General features: G+C 37.2%; 1 long non-coding RNA gene across 1 annotated transcript in view; it reads left to right on the top strand.

Moving 5' to 3' along the window:
* The window catches only part of LOC140623863 (uncharacterized), a 79,106-nt gene extending 78,406 nt beyond the window's left edge, over window positions 1–700 (top strand). Inside the window, exons 4-5 of the long non-coding RNA XR_012023398.1 lie at window positions 217–328; window positions 563–700. This is a non-coding gene — a long non-coding RNA (uncharacterized lncRNA). The remainder of the gene's footprint in view (window positions 1–216; window positions 329–562) is intronic.
* Window positions 701–15,526: the final 14,826 nt, after the last annotated feature.

The following is a 15,526-nucleotide window of genomic DNA, read 5'->3' on the forward strand; positions in this document are numbered from 1 at the left end:
GGGCTTGAGGAGATTAAATATGTAACTCAAGTTCAGCAACCTAGTGAGTGGTGGACAGGGACTCAAATCCAACCCTGCCTGACTCTAAGGGTTGTGCCACTCACCCTGTCTGAGGGAGCTGATCTTCAGGGGCATTTTGTCTCACGTGAGGGTTTTAATCTCATTAACACAGTATTCTGGGAATAGCAAACTGATTTCTTGACTGATTCTCCTCAGGGGGTTTCTACCGAATTCACATCAAGAACTTGAATCAGAAAAGACAGTACTAAGCCTCGTTCCAAGCCTGTGCCAATCCAAAAATGGCTAAAAGATGCAACCAAGGAATCTGGTAAAACTTGATCTCACAACTCTATTTTGGAATATTCTTAATCCAGGGGTTTTGAATAGTAACTATCATTTCTACTTTTTAAATATCCCTGCCTACAGAAAGGTACCAATATTTACCCCTTGAGGACTGAATGGAGTTACTCATTTAGAGCTATTCTATTCTTCATTTCTGACAATACTTAATGATTTAATTTCTTTAGTTGATTTGACCTTACTTATTTCTCTCCCTGGCCAGAAATAACTGCTTTCACAGTGCATGATGAGGCACTATGGTGATAGTATTTGGAAAACGGAATGTGGACTTAACACCTAAGGAGGAGGCTTTGTGAAGGTCATTGGAAGGACATTTGAAACTGAGAAAATTGTGAAGGGCTTGTGCAAAATATTACCAGGTACCTTGGAACATAAACTCGGGCTTCTTGATTTTATGCCACAATTTGCCTTCGTTCTTTCTCTGGGCTCCTATTAATTCCTTTGCATATTAACAGGTTAGATTCCCAAAGAATATTCAGAAGTACCAAGTGACTCACCGCACACTGTTGCTGGGGGGTACTGCTGACTCATTGTTCCTCCCTGGTGAATAGTTATGTTCCTATTTATTAAAGTTTGTAAGTGAAGGAGCTTCTGAAACAACCTGCTTGTGTTAAGAGCGTATCAATATAGGAAGACATTTGATACTGCTGTTTCATGGAGAAGATGCCTCCTACGTTATTTTAGTAAAAGAAAAATCTTGACCTTTTTCTAATGATAGATTTTCTCTAGGAGCTGCTGTGTAACAGATGCTCGATCAACAGCTAAACATCCTTGAGCAGAAAAAGATGATTTAGATGCTAACGGATGGTTTGGGGGCTAAAAGCATTGCTTGTAGGAAATGTGAAAAAAAAAAAATTCTGAAAGAGAACTTTGAGGGCGACATTCACGGGAAAGGCTCTGTGAGTTAGCTGCCCTTGGGAAACTTCCGTCAAGTCTCATTATCGCCACTGGGTGTCACTCCAGGCAGCCCCTTCGCAGCCGTCTAGTCAAGGTTAAAATACTGTAAGGGGAAACACTCAGCTCCACAAACCAAAAGAAAATAACGAAAGGAATGAAACAAATACTTAACTGTCTCAACATATAGTAGGATTTTGAGTGAGAGGGAAGAAAAGCACAATCCTAAAACACGGCATCAGGTGGTATTCTGTTTCCGAGGGGACCTGCCAAGCATCCCCAGCTGGGGATTTTTTAAATTCCCAGGATGTTCCATCCTGATCAAGTGGCTGAGGACAGATCCCCATTAGACCAAGGCCCAACTCGATTTCGAACAGCATATTAATATTTTTTAAGGATTTTGATCCGTACGACTGAATTGCTTTTCCAGAAAACTTGTATCATTTTACACTAAAAGGGAAGCACTTGCCTCTATCTGTTTCCTTCCATTGTTAGCAGTACACCTTAGTAAACTTCAAAAAGCTGTGTACTTGCTTCAGGACCAGGAGGCAGGAGAAAAACCCAAATGGACTACTTTTTTGGAGTAGGTTAAGGAAGATGAGAAACACAATTGTGAGGGAAAGTGGGCTGGTCTTACACCTCCCTTTAGATACCATGTGGGGTGGAGTGAGTCCCGAGGTATTTCCTATTGGCAGAAGTCTCCAGTCCTTCAAATGTTCTTACTCTAATTCCTTTGGAGTCCATGTGAAAACCTTGTTTTTGCCTCCCTTTACCTATATCACTCCACTGTATCGACATGAAGACCACTAGTAATTTGAAGCTGCAGTTGGGAGAGGGACTCTGAAGATAGGAATCTTGACCTCCATTGCCCAGCGGATGGGAGGAAATGAGGAATCTGCAGCTTGACTCCAGTAGGAGCCACGGGTTCCTAGAATTCCAAGTTGGCAGTTGTTTCACTTCAGGATGCCTTTGGCTGCATGTAACAGGAAAGCTGAATAACACTGATTGGTTGCTGATGTTGGTTTGACTGCTCTCCAGTGTTATGGACCCTGGCTGTTTTCCTTCTTCTGCTCTGCTATTCTTGGATATTTTTGGCCTTTTGCTTATTGTCTGCTGGTCACAGGATGGCTACTTATATCTGGGCATCATGTCCAAATCCAAAACAAGAAGCAGGAAATGGCAGTGAAGAAGTTTTCCTCTTGTCCTCCTCTTGGTTATGAGGAGAAAAAGTTCTCTGAAGACCCAATAAACTTGTGCTTACTTGTTTTTAGTTGGAATTGTGTCACATGGGGACTGCCAGCTGGAAGGAGGACTGGGAAAGCAGGTATTTAGTTTTTTCACTTTCCCTGGTAGAGTGGAGAGAAAGGACTAGTGAATAACCATCGAGTCAACCAATCAGGAGTGTCTGTCATAAAGTTCTGAACACATTTTCTAATTAATAGAAACATCATTTTACGTGAGAATTTCCATAGTGTTATAGGTATGAGATGAGTTAATAAGTTCAACCTAACTCTTATGTTTTATGATAAATATTTTCTGAATTTCACACTGTTGACATAAAAATGTACCCCTGGAAAGAATTTGCTTGTAGATTAGAGACTATATGTAGTTTATTACTTTTAAATTTTAAGATAAAAAATCATTCTCTAAAGCCTTTTTAAAAGGTTTATTAAGTTTTATGTTGTCAAAATATTTAAAATATGTATGTTGATGAATTTTCAATGAGGGAATAGGAATATATGTAGTAATTCTCCTGGGGTTAAGATATGATGGCATATGGAAAATCTTATTTCATTCTATTGTGGAGGAACATTAAAAAAATAATCCCAAGTGGGACTTTAATACCCTTCTGCACTAAATTACCTGGTGTCTAAATAAGACTCTAAAAAACTACGGCTTAAACTAGCTGATGGTTTTGGGTTTACACATTCAGGCCTACTCTCTGAAAGATGTTTCCTCCTGGGTAATTTGAGTAACTGTTAACCATAAATAGTGAGACCTTGGGCTTGAGAGGAGAGGCTCAGGTTTTAGGTTCTCTAGGGAGAAAACTGAGTAAACATTTATTATCATATATTTCAATTATCCATAGATGTTCCTTAAAAGCTAAAAATAGATGCCTTGATTAAATTATTTAACCTATTATATACAAGAAATACACACACACACACACACACACACACAATATTGTCATGGAACCACAAAAACCCTGATTAACCAAAGCAATCTTGAGAAAGAACAAAACTGGAGGTATCACAATCCCATAGTACAAAGCTATAGTAATCAAAACAGTATAGTACTGCATAAAAATAGACCATAAATCAAATGGGACAGAGGAGAAAGCCCAGAAATAGACTCATGATTATATGGTCAATTAATCTATGACAAAGGAGAAAAAAATAAACAATGGGGAAAAGACAGTCTCTCCAACAAATTTTGCTGGGAATCTAGACAGCTACATGCAAAAGAATGAAACTGAATCACTTTCTTACACCATACACAATCATTAATCATTTTGTAATCAAAATGGATTTCAGAGTTGAATGTAAGACCAAAACCATAAAACTCTTAGAAGAAAACATAAGGAGTAAGCTCTTTGATACCAATCTTGGTGGATATTTTTTTGGATCTGACTCTACAGGCAAGAGCTACAAAAGCAAAAATAAACAAAGGGGACTGCATCAAACTAAAAAGCTTCTGTACAGTAAAGGAAACCATCAACAAAATGAAAAAACAACCTACTAAATGGGAGAAAATATATGCAAATTGTATATTCTGTAAGGGGTTAATGTTAAAAATATATAAAGAACTCATGCAACTCATTACCAAAAGAACAAAAAGTCCTAATAAAAAATGGACAGTTTCTGAATAGACATCTGACATACTGATGGCCAACAGATGCATGAAAAGATGCCCCACATCACTAAACATCAGGGAAATGGTGTATATATTAAACTAAAACCACAATGAAAAAAAAACACAATGAAATATCACCTCATGCTAGTCAGAATGGATATTATCAAAATGACAGAAAATAAAAAGTGTTGGTGACAATGTGGAGAAAAAGGAACCCTCATGCACTGTTGGTAGGAATGTAAATTGATGCAGTGACTATGGAAGACAATATGGAGGTTCCTCAAAATAATAAAAATAGAAGTACCTTACCATCCAGTAATTCTACTTCTGGGTATTTAGGAAATAAAAACACTAATTTGAAAAAAGATATGTGCACCCTTATGTTTACAGGAGTATTATTTACAATAGCTAAGATATGGAAACAACTTAAATGTCCATTGATGGATGAATGGAAAAAAAAGATATGGTATATATATATATATATATATATATATATATGTAATATTATAATACAACATAGTATTATATTTATTATATATTAATATATATACATCTCCTATATATATATATACATATATATATATATATATAATGGAATACTACTCAGCCATAAAAAGAATGAGATCTTGTCATTCACGACAACATGGGTGGAAATAGAGGATATTATGACGAGTGAAAGAAGTCAGACAGAGAAAGACAAATACCATATGAGTTCACTTATATATATAGAATCTGAAAAAAAAAAACCAAATGAGCAAACAATAATAACAACGAAAAACAGAAACAGACTCAGAAACACAGAGAATAAACTGGTGTTTGCCAGAGGTGGGAGTATAGGGGGATGGGTGAAATAGGTGAAAGGGACTGAGAGGTACAATTTTACAGTTATAAAATAAATAAACCATGGGGAAGAAAAATACAGCATAGGGAATATAGTCAATAACATTGTAATAACTGTTTATGATGACAGATGATGATTACACTTATGGTGGTGAACACTGAATAATGTATAGAATTGTTGAATCATTATATTGTACATTAGAAACTAACATAATGTTATATATCAACTATACTTCTATTAAAAATAAAAAGAAATACATTAATTTAAAAAATGAAATGCAATTTTTATCTAAGAAAAGCAGTGAGAGGAAAGGAAATCAAAGGTCTTCGATGGCACTATTGAACTGCTAAATCAAACCAACAATGAAGTCTTCTGCTTCTCTGAACATTCCAGTTACATGAGTCAATAAACAAAATAAATGTATATGAAAAAATTTTAAGTTGAGCAAAATTAAATTGAATATAAGCATCTTAGTAATGTCTTGGGTCATTAAATCTTTAATGTTCCCTCATAGAACTCTTACGAAGTTCTGTGCACATACTCTGCCTTCTAGAAGACTTCACTCATTCAACAAAAATTTGTTGAGCCTCCGTTTTGTGTCAGGTACTGTGCTGGGTTGCATGGGATGTAAGTTATACTTGGTTCATGCTCTCACCCTGCATAAATATACAGGGAAACAAATCAACCAGAGTTGGGAGTCAGTAGAATGAGTGTTAGTTTAGGTGAGCACATAGAAGGCTTGAAGGGTTTGTCAAGGACTGTTTCTTGGAGCAATTTATTTGTAAGAAAAATCCTGAAGGAAGGGTGATTTTCAGGTAAATGCTGGAGATGACAGGAGAGTGGTGGCTAAAGATTGTTCTAGGAAGGGAAATAGCATATGGGAAGGTCTGGGGAATGTGGGACTTTGAAACTTAGAACAATGATAAAGATACTATTCTTAATTGTAGGCTTTTGGATAAAACATTTAATATTTCTTCCTGTTACCGCTGATTTTTCTTGAAACGTTATCGATAGTTCTCCATTCTCTTTAGATCTGGAAGAGGACCTCTAGACTCATGATTTCTTTTCTAAAGAAAAGCTCACCGAATATGAATGTGCCTGGGTCCTCAGGGCATATCATTCCAGTTCTGTCAAAATCCCCTTGGGAAACCATGGTTCCGGATCCTTAATCACCTTAATTCCTTTCTCTCAATCAATGCTTATTTAATTTAATTTTTAAAAAGAATATTAGTTTGTGGGCCTGCCACATTCTAGGAGTTTTCTTTTTCTTTTTTTTTTAAGATTTTATTTATTTATTCATGAGAGACAGAGAGAGAGAGAGAGAGAGGCAGAGACACAGGCAGAGGGAGAAACAGGCTCCATGCAGGGAGCCTGATGTGGGACTCGATCCTGGGACTCCAGGATCATGCCCTAGGCTGAAGGCAGGTGCTAAACCACTGAGCCACCCAGGGATCCCTATAGGAGTTTTCTTTTTTAAACTTTATTCATAACCTGTGATTTCTAAGGGACTAAACTTTCTTTTTCCTTGAACTTCAAATATAAACCTCAATTGAACAATACAAGAACACTTCAAAAAGAGATTTATGTTGTAGTTATGATATAGCCTTAACTATATATCATCGATGGAATATTTTTCCTCTTTATTATCCACTTTGAAACCTTTCACAAATTTTGGTATTTTGGGAGTGAAGTAGATTTCAGGACATAATTACAAATATCCTGCCAAGTTAGGTCCACAGTCTTACCAACTCAAGGCATTAGATGTAAAAGGAATACAAGACAGGAATAGACCAGTAACTCTTCTATAGTGAATAATCTGTTTATGCTTCTAGGCAAAACGAAGCATTTGAAGACACTCTTTTCTTGAATATTGGAGTTCATCAAACATTTTATAAAATGAGAGCTTCAGAATATGACTTCTAAAAAGTCTAAAGGGAAAAAAACCTCACATTCAATGATTCATGTTTTTAGAAGTCATTAAACATATCACATACTTTGGGAAGTGATATAAAGTCCCCAAATAATGGTTGAGCGTGTTATAGAGTAACTTAACTTACGTGGTAATAATGGTTGAGCATGTCATAGAGTAACTTAACTTACGTGGATGTGGTAGCTCTTGCAAGAAAATATTAAGCACGACTCAAATCCAAAAGATGGAATCAAGCATTTTACAAAGGTGAGGTACAGGCGAGGTCCAGGATCCCAAAAAGGAATCAGAAAAACCAAGTCAGCCCCAATGTGTTAGAACAAGAGGAAGAGAGGGTGATATTTTGTCATCTTAGGAGAGAGAAGGGAAAACATTGTGGCTAAATACATTAAAATGCTTATTTGACATGCAAGCATTGATAAAATCAAATAAAAGCAAGCAGATTTCGAATAAACTATGCTCAGATTATCTGACAATTTTATTAAAGAGCTATAGGAAATTCGGTAGCCCAGAGAATGGCCATCTAAAGTGCATCTTATTTTGAATAAACCAATGTCAGCTTAATAAGAGTTGACTGGAAATGTTTGTCACATGACAAATGGAAATGATTTTCTTTGGAGTGTTTTGATGAGCATCAAGGAAGAAATAGAACAGAATGTTGAATTTTCATACTCTTGAGCCTGGATGAGGGATGCCACAGCGATGGCTAGCTCTGGGTAAGTGCTTTCAATTAGATTTCAGTTTGTCATGCCTAGAAGCCACTCTTTCTTGGATCTCATAATTTCATATCTCTGGGACTGCTGGGATGTATTGCTATCTGGGTCACATTACTGGCATACAGGGTTCAGTAATGTTAAGAAACTGTTGAATGTATAATTACTGACACCCACAGCAAAACTTAGTATATTCATGCCCATAGTGTTATCTATACCAGTACTTCTCATCAACTTTGAGCATTAGAATTACCTGGGGAGTTTTTATTTTTATTTTATTTTATTTTATTTTATTTTATTTTATTTTATTTTATTTTATTTTATTTATTTTTACCTGGGGAGTTTTTAAAAATGTGAAGTCTGAGTTCCATTTTAGACCGACTAGATACAATCTCTAGGGTTGGGGCTTAGTCTCAGCATTTAAAAAATTCTTTTCAAGTCATTCACTGCCAAATACCATGCCTATGAATGTTCATATCGCAGGTATAAATGACTTCTAAAAAAGTATGTTTGTGGGCAAATTGTCTAAGTAAATATTGCATAGTCATATGCAACATGCGTCCCAGAACTGAAAAAAAAAAATGTGTCACTTATATTTTGCATTCTACACTTCACACACTATCACTTGATATTGCTGGTCAGGAGGCCCATGGAAACTCGCTACTGCTAACATATTATTCCAGCTTGAGTAAAATGTTGGGGGAAGGAGGTCTCTTCTTTCTTAAAGAAGGGACATTTGAGAGACTGGTTTCAGGCAAGCACTGGGGTAGCTGCTATTTTTCTCCAGGTGTTTGATCTGACTGACGGCCCCTGTCTGAACTTCCTAGTCATTTGCCATTTCATTAGCTGCCAGGTTTTCAATTTCTGCCTCTTGGAAGTTACACCGCTTTGAACAAGTCCCCACAGTAATTGAATTTGCCACAGAAATAGAACACTGGAAAATTTCATTTTCTTCTTCCCTGCATGAAGGCAAGCAAGCAGGCAGGGCATACACACATATTCCTGCTGGGCTGCTCCTTGCTTCTTCCACCGGCTCTGGTTCCCCTCCCATCCCCCCACGAATTTGCTAATGCTCACTTCCATCCTGCTCCCAAAGCAAGTATACAGTCACACAAAAAAAGGCCTGCTTTCAAATCATCTCAGAGTGCATCAGCCTGTCACTTTGTAATTTTCTTCTAAATGCCTTCCACAAATAATGGTTTTCAAAATGAGCATTAACAGGCTTGATTACATGAAATTGTCCTTTTAATTTACACCAGGATTCTATTGATCACACAAGTGCAGATTAAAGTGTTCAATGAAGCCCGTGATGAGGTATTAACCAGCTAAGGGTCCTCCAGGGGCCGCCAGGGAGGCCAGGAATATGCTAGAAGTGTACAGTTATTTCCCCATAATGAAGTGGCACTATGCGAAGGCATGAATCGCTGGCAGGAAGAATAGATCGGAGATGATGAGCTCTTCAAAGTCATTTCTCCCTCACTCATTCAGCCTCATGCCCAGATCCTCTTGCGATTCTTCTGCATTACTTGTCATGAAATGCCAGGATTTACTTAGCCAGCTGATGCAATTTTTATGACCTTATTGCTTTTTCACCATGGTAATAGTTTTGAATCAATTTATCAATCCAGCGGTGCCATCAGACATATTGCCCTGAAGATCAAGTCCGGGTCATTCCATCAATTCACTGCGGTTTACGAAGATAGAGAAAAAAGCGAGGCCGTGCGGGCTATCAACTTCAAATGGCTTAGTAAACATGCCTCAGCTGCTTTAACTGCTTCACTTCTGACTCCAGACCTTTATGCTCATGGACAAGACCACCCAAATCAACCCAATAGATCTTGATGTCGGTAGACACAGTCCCAAGGTACAGAGGCCTGATAGAGCAAGGAGCATCTCCGGCAAGTTCCCAAGCCAAGTGATTGGGACAGAACTTGGAAGTGTGGCTTGGTCTTGAACACAAAGTTGATTGTAGTATGCTACCCAAGTTACAAAGCTTTTGTCTCACCAGCCAAAGGACTTAGCAGTTGCCAGGGGAAAGAAAGGGGAGTGTGAGGTGTGCTCCCTTTGTAATAGGTTTTGCGGTGGGGTAGGGATTCATAATCCAATCCATCTTCTCTCTACAGAGGCTGCTGGTCAGTGATAATGGTTTCAAAAGATGAAAAACCTGTAAGTCATTTTTCACAGGATGAGATGTCACTGAGGGCAGGGCACAAAGAAAGAATAGCACACTTATTGGAAGAGATGATCTCTTAAGAAGAGAATGAACATTCCTTGCCCAGGAGAGAGAAGGTAGGGATGTGATAGGTGTCAGTCTGGCCACGGAGTTAGGTTGCTGGTGTTTGCATAGCTAAAACACGAGGTGTCTCTTGGGAATTCAGTTTAGTTACTGCATTGGCTATATTCAGAGAATCCTCTTAGTTTATTTGTATATTCCTTGTATTTATGTATTATGTCAAACTTTGAAGTCCTGTGGTCCAGATCCTGGTAATAAGTTGTTTTAAAAAAATGTGACAAGGAATTTAAATATTATTAAAACATGTATTGTTTGTGAGGCCTTAATAGAGATTAAATGCATAGTATCAGCTTTGTGCTTTGCTTGGAAGCTGCTATATTCAGCATTTAAAATGAGATTTGTCAGATCCCAAGCTTATGTCGATTCCATAAAAGTTTAATGATCTACTTCCAGGTCTAGCAGCGTTTAGGATTTATTTACAGTCTTTATTATAAAATTTGTCCAAAATATACACATTCCCCAAAGACTTCTGAGCTCAGAGGCAGAAATATAAATGCACAAAAGTGAAATATAGCAGATGGTAAAATCTCTGTTTGCTAGGCAGTTTTTTCCTCTTTAATCTTCTTTCTTTCATTTTTTTTCTTCTCTATTTGGTAAATACTGACAGAGGCAAGAGAGGGCCTTCTGTTCTTGGAGAACCATTTAGGGGAGTCTGTTTTTTTTTTTTTTTTTTTTTTTTTTAGGGGAGTCTGTTGAGCAGATTGAATATCATAGGAAAAGATCATTGACGTGGAGTCCTCCTTTCCCCTGGGTAGTTAGCAAACTTGTAATTGGAAATCAGGATAAGACAACCAGGAAGTTAGGAAGGCCTTTTGGAGTTAGTGGGGATTGAGATGTGTTCCTGAGGCACCAAAGAAGCAGAAGAAAGGAGACCCTGCTCACTGAGTTTAGCGGCTGGACTCTGCCCAAGAACTCATGTAAAGATGAGATTGGAAAGGTAAATGGGAGTTGGTTGGGGAAGGTTTTGTTTAACTGGAAGTAAAAAAGAATCAGAGATTAGAAAAGAGAGCTCTCCCTATGAATGGTTTTCAAACCATATTTAGTAAAACTTTTGGGTTATTTATGGGCACTTCAGACATTGTGAATGGAATTTGTTTAAAAAATGTGGTTTAATCATTAAAAAACCCATTAGTGGAAAGTATACACTCAAATTTTGTATTTGCCCATATTATAATACAGTAGATATCTCTTTTGTGTTCTTGTGATACCAGTTTATTAATTCTGGTGAGGCCTAAAATAGTACTTTTATGGCCATTTTACCTATATTCAGAAAGCAACATGAGATTGCTAAAAGAGCTAATATAATCTGGATTTTGTTTTCTCAATAAAGTGCAACAAATAAATTTGCATGCTGCATTTGCAAGCTTATGCATGTATACTGCATGCTTATTTGATAAGACCCAGCTATCATTTGACTCCTTTGATTGAAATTTTGTGTAAATTTCTCTCATTGATCTACTTAGAACTTTCTATTTATTTTATAAAGTATGCTTTGGATGTGAGTCATCTATGAAAAATAAAAATAAAATTCTACTGCTGGGATCCCTGGGTGGCGCAGCGGTTTGGCGCCTGCCTTTGGCCCAGGGCGCGGTCCTGGATATCCGGGATCGAGTCCCGCGTCGGGCTCCCGGTGCATGGAGCCTGCTTCTCGCTCTGCCTGTGTCTCTGCCTCTCTCTCTCTCACTGTGTGCCTATCATAAATAAATAAATAAAAGTTAAAAAAAAATTCTACTGCTAAAACATGTTGAAAGCTATAGCCCAAGGTCGTCTAGTCTCTACTCAGTATTAAAAGAATGAAATCAGATGTATGGGATATCTTTAGTGCTTATTTGCAAGGAACTTTTGAGCAGTGAAGTTACACATTGATAGCTGGAAAAACTTGATAGTTTGCAGGGATTGAAGGGGAAGAAAATAGAGCCATGGAGATTATAGTGAAGACAACTAACCGTTCTACATATCTGGGAGGCAATAAGGGTTTAAATAACAATAATGATGATAAAAGTAAAGGAGAGGGAAGTATTACTACAAAATGGTAACTGGCAATTCAAGGTACTAACAAGATACAGAGAGATTGTGGAAGACCAGATAGGAAGCAAGAGATGTCCAGATTTGGGGAAGGATTTTCAGAAGAATAGGAATAGAGAAGTTGGAAGAGTCAGGCTTGAAGAGATGATGATGGCTTTAGTTTTTGTTTTTGTTTTTAAGTAAGCTCCACACCTAGTGTGGAGCCCAATGTGGGGTTTGAACCATTCCCTGACATCAAGACCGGAGCTAAGATCAAGAGTTGGATGCTTAGCCTACTGAGCCACATGGGCACCCCAATGATGGGTTTAGTTTTAAACATTTTGTTATCAAAAAGTTTTTTTAAAAACCTCTCGAACACCATAATGACAGATAGTTATGGTCCAACCCTAAATTTCCAGAAGGGATACCCAAAGGTAGCTTGGAACATGCATACCAATAGAAATGTTTGTCAGAGTCTTTAAATAACCTAGTTCATATGGAGTCTTATGGAAACATACTGGCCATTGAAAGAAAACTGGAAGTTAGGGAGGGTGCATGGGAAGAGCTAAAAATATTAACACTGCTAGCTGACATATATTGAGATCTACTATGTACCAGGCATCATGGTAATCTTTTTATAGGAATGGTTTCTATGGGCTAATTATTGTTTTCATTTTACAATTGAGAAAAGAAAATCTAGAGAGTCTAATGAACATGTTCAAAATAACATAGCAAGTAAATAGGTGGATGCGGATTTGAATTCACTTCCAGCTGACCTCAAAGTCCATAACGTTTACCCTCTGCTGTCAACTTCTAGAAGGAAAGAGAAAAGCACACAAAAGCAAGTCTTGGCAGATCATTTTAAGGGCCACAGAACTGACATTGTTGTTACACAGTTTCAACCAGCCATGGGACTCTGGTTTACCTAGAAAGGCTACATCTGCAAGATGTAAAAACTTCTTTGTTGAATAAATGTTCCTTTTCACTATGGTGAGCTCAAAAATAATAGCTTTTCCAGTTACGACACTTGCAATTTGGCTGGAGGATATGAAAGGCCCTTCCTGGGCTATAAGCTCAACAGCTGTTCACATTTATATAGTAGGTGAAAATTTATATTTAAAAAATAGTGGCTCATAAAGAAAGAACATGGGACAATGACAACTACAAAAAAGCGGAATAATTATATTCATGAAAAATGAACTGGTGAGTGATACATTATTTTTTTAAGCAAACCGTGTTACAGCATTAAAAAATGGTGTCTTTAATTAATTCTGCCTAACATTAAAAGAGTAAGGTGACCCATACCAAAAATTGTTGAATAAAGCAAGAATGTGTGAAAGATATACTCTTTGATGTTACTCATAATGAAGAAGGGTTATCTACTGGTCAATACACCACCATTATTTCTTAGTTAGAGATATTATGATTAAGAATAGACGACGGTTGTAACAACTTAATGTGATTACCACATAAAATATACTTTATTGGACAGGAATTATCCAATCATAAACCAGAGTTGTTTCTAGAGAACAAAAGCAATTTCTCATTGCTTCAATGAGAAATTTTTAGCTAGAGCTAAAGGGCCCCTGCCCCCCAAGAGAGTGCCCATGCCCATTTATTTCACCTATAAACAAACTAATGTATATATTGCTTTAGGGTTTACAAAGAACTTTCACATGCATTCTGGGTCAAGCAAACATCCCAACTGGCAGATGAGAAAATGAAGATGCCCAAGGCAGAGCTAGTAAATAAGATTTGAACCCAGGTTACTAATCTGGGTTCTCTGCCACCAGTTCCTCTTCCCTTTCTACCATGTGTTCTTTCCAGACACAGTTTGGGATCCTTTTCAATGAATTGCTTGTGTAGGAATATTGCCTAAGTTGTAGATGGGAATAGATTTGAGGATAGGCAAGATTTGGAGCTAAGGAAGAATGATGACATATGGATGCCCAAGGATGGTTACAACTTCCATGTTTGTGTGAACTGACAGTTGTAAAATGATTTTTAAAACACTTATTTAGAGGAGAGGCTGAGCCCTGAGCTCATGAAGGAGGACAGAGGGGACTAATCTTTTATTCTTTTATGGTGTGCCATGCTTATCATGGTACCCGGTAAGTAATAAGTAGTTCAATGAGGCTTGTGAATGAATGAATGAGGTAGGAAAATATGGTGTTCAGATTATGGATGAGGGAATCCCTCACTAACATTAATGGGATTAAAAGCATATGGCAGATAGGAACCGTAGGAAGTAATTTCCTAGCTCCAATTCCTCATATTGCGGCAAGAAAATGAAGAAAATATAGTCTAACTTTTGTAATGTTCCTGGAAAGCAGTAATTCAGCCTCCTCTTCAATACCTTTAGTGAAGAGGCAGCTTACTGAATTTTTGGACAGGTTAATTGCTGCAAACTTCTTTCTGTGTTGAGCCCAAAGACTCCTTATTAACTCTACTCAATGCTATTAGAAATACCCAATGGCAAATGGATCAATTCCTCTCTTTATTTAAATATAGCTACCATGGGCTCTCAATACCTGCTTTTTAAACAGGTATAATATTCTTCATTCTCAAAACACATCTCCATGTTTACTGGTTTTTAGATTCCAGTCACCTTGGTAGCTCTCCTCTAGGTGAATTCTAGGTTAATGATGTCCCTTTTAATGGTGGCAGTGTTAAACACATTACTTCTGATCTGGTTTTGGCAGGAAATAGTCAGCAGAACTAAAAAGTTCTTTTTACGAACACAATCTTTTTCTTAATGCATTCTTATGCTTTGTTAATATTTGTTTGTTAAGTCATATTGAGCTTATAGTCAGTGAAACTTCTGACTCTTTTTTGCATGTGCTAAGATTGCACAATTGTTTTTTATTATTAGATTTAATCTTATTGTATTCTACTCATTATTCTAGCCAAGTGGTGATTTTGATTTTTTTTTAACGATTTATTTTTGTTTATTTATGATAGACATAGAGAGAGAGAGAGAGGCAGAGACACAGGCAGAGGGAGAAGCAGGCTCCATGCAAGGAGCCCGACGTGGGACTCGATCCCGGGACTCCAGGATCATGCCCTGGGCCAAAGGCAGGCGCGAAACCGCTGAGCCACCCAGGGATCCCCGTGATTTTGAATCTTAACCCTGTCATTCAAAATCCAAATATTCTCTGTAAGTTCCTGCTGGGAGCCTTTGAAAACTTGATGAGCATAACATACATAACGTCATACAAATTATTGATGAAAATATTAAATATGACAGCATTAAGATTCATGTCTGTTTTGCTTACCTTTGCATTTCTGACAACTGGTACAGTACAATATTATTGAATATTTAATAAATGTTCAAAAATTACAGTATTATTAAATATGTAGTAAATATTTTGAATAAATGAATAAACACTGAATAGCAGAGTTCTTCCACTAGGTTGATTATAGTCAACTAATTTGCACTTTTAAAATATTGTCGTTTTACCAGATATAAACTATGGGTATAATTAATAGCCAATATCCTCCATATTTCTTGCAATGATAGCATGAAATATTTTGTAAATGCACTGACTTAACCAAAATAATCTTTTTCTTGTAGATAGTCCAAGAAACGCTGGCTTCAAGAGGTAGGCAAAAGAGGAAGGAGTGAAGGATTGTAAGTGTTA

This window comes from Canis lupus, chromosome 33 (assembly GCF_048164855.1).
Source record: "Canis lupus baileyi chromosome 33, mCanLup2.hap1, whole genome shotgun sequence".
Classification (NCBI taxonomy): Eukaryota; Metazoa; Chordata; class Mammalia; order Carnivora; family Canidae; genus Canis; species Canis lupus.